Here is a 1,840-nt window from a genome sequence, read left to right as displayed (position 1 = left end):
CTGGATCAGTTAACTTCCTTGGAATGGACTTCTTCTGAATGATAGCACTGCATTCATGACTCAGTACCACCATGCCTTGAAGATCTTTTGTCTTGTTCAAAATGGCATCCTTCAAGAACTTCCCCATCTTTGGCATCATTAAGAATGCATCAATGAGAGGCATTGTGAGTGGTGTCTCTTTGAGTGTCTTCTCAAATACAGCTCTTGCCTTGTCCACTAGTTGCTTCTTGAATCTCCCTAGAAATGGGAGCTTGGGTTGGTATGGAGGTGGTGGCACATATTTCTTCTCTGGTTCTGGTTCCTTTGCTACCTCTTTACCCTTTTCTGTCCTTGGTTTCTCAGCAACTTGATAATCTTTTAAGGCTGCCTCCCCCTCAGTTTGATCATTGTCCTCCATGATCACATTGTTGTTCTCAATACCAGGTAACTCCTTTCCACTCCTCAGTGTAATGGCTTTGGCATATTCCTTGGGGTTGGGTTCTCGTTTTCCAGGTAGGTGACCTTGGTTCCTTGAGCTTGAGGCCTGGTTCTGCTTCAGTTCCTTGATTTCCTGCTGCATGGCTGCATTCTGGCTTGCAAAGATCTGTTGACCCTGAAGTAGTTGTTGCAGAATACCAACCATATCAGTACCCATCTGTGGCTGCTGTTGAACCGTTGGTGGCTGAAACTGTTGTTGAACAGGCGCTTGTTGTTGGAACTGTGGTGGACCAAACCCTGGTGGTGCCTTTTGCTGCTGTGAACTGAAACTAGGACCTTGAAATGGTTGCTGTTGCTGACAAAACCCTGAGTCTGACCAAACTGATTCTTGGGTTGGAATGACCCTTGAAAGTTGTTCTTGGGAACAAAGTTCTGTGGAGCTTGAGAATTGGGATAGACCTGGTCTTGTGGGTTAGCTACATTGGTGTTCCTGTAAGAAAGGTTTGGATTGGCATTACCATACTGATATCTCTGGAACCTCTGATTCCCAATGTAGTTAAGCTCCTCTTGGGTGAGACCCTCTTCACTTATGTTCTAAAAGATTTGAGATGGTTCCTCATACTCTCCAACAAAATGCATTGGCTTGTGAGTTACCAACTTCAACTTGTCTAATTCATTTCTCAACTCCTTAACTTCCCTAGTGAGCCTTTGTTCTGAGCTTGAACCTTCAGACCTATTTGATCTGTCATAGTCTTCACCATAAGTATCATTGCTCAATGCTAAGTTCTCCACTAGTCTTCACCATAAAGCAGCATGAATTTCTTTACCCAGAAAGTTTCCATTGAAAGCAGTATCCAGCTGGTTTCTAATCGTGGGAAGAGCTCCTCTATAAAGTGTGCTGAGAAGAGAAGCCTCACTAAACCCATGGTGTGGGCATTGGTTTGTGTAGCTCCTGAATCTCTCATATGCTTCACCAAAACTCTCATTGCTGTGCTGAGTGAAGCTAGAGATTTGGTTCCTCAGTTTTGCAGTTCTTGAGGTGGAGAAGAACTTAGATAAGAAGGCTTGCTTGCATTGCTCCTAGGTTTGAATGGAGCCTCTTGGAAGATTCTTCTCCCATTGATGAGCTTTGTCACCAAGACTGAATAGGAATAGTCTTAGCTTAAAGCTGTCCTCAGAAACTCCATTTATCTTTGTCAGATCACACACCTTATCAAACTGGTCCAAGTTTTCCAAGGGATCTTCCATTGCTAACCCATGGAACTTTGAGTTCTGTACCATATTTAGCAATGATGCCTTCACTTCAAAGTTGTTGTTTTGCACAGGTGGTGCCTGAATACCAGCTCCATACTGATGAGCATTGGCCCTGTCATTCTCTCCAACATAGACTTGGGGTTGCTCATATCTTCTTTGTTGGTGTTGG

At 43.9% G+C, this 1,840-nt stretch overlaps 1 non-coding gene across 1 annotated transcript; it reads left to right on the top strand.

The window, feature by feature from the left end:
* The first annotated feature begins 1,336 nt into the window (after nt 1-1,336).
* LOC112088619 lies at nt 1,337-1,443 on the top strand. The gene has a single exon (XR_002900565.1). It is a non-coding gene; the product is annotated as a small nucleolar RNA R71 (small nucleolar RNA).
* Nucleotides 1,444-1,840: the final 397 nt, after the last annotated feature.

Source organism: Eutrema salsugineum, unplaced genomic scaffold, assembly GCF_000478725.1.
Source record: "Eutrema salsugineum unplaced genomic scaffold, Eutsalg1_0 scaffold_14, whole genome shotgun sequence".
NCBI classification, from domain to species: Eukaryota; Viridiplantae; Streptophyta; class Magnoliopsida; order Brassicales; family Brassicaceae; genus Eutrema; species Eutrema salsugineum.
Note: the sequence above shows the minus strand (reverse complement) of the source record. Positions and strands in the feature narration are given on the sequence as shown.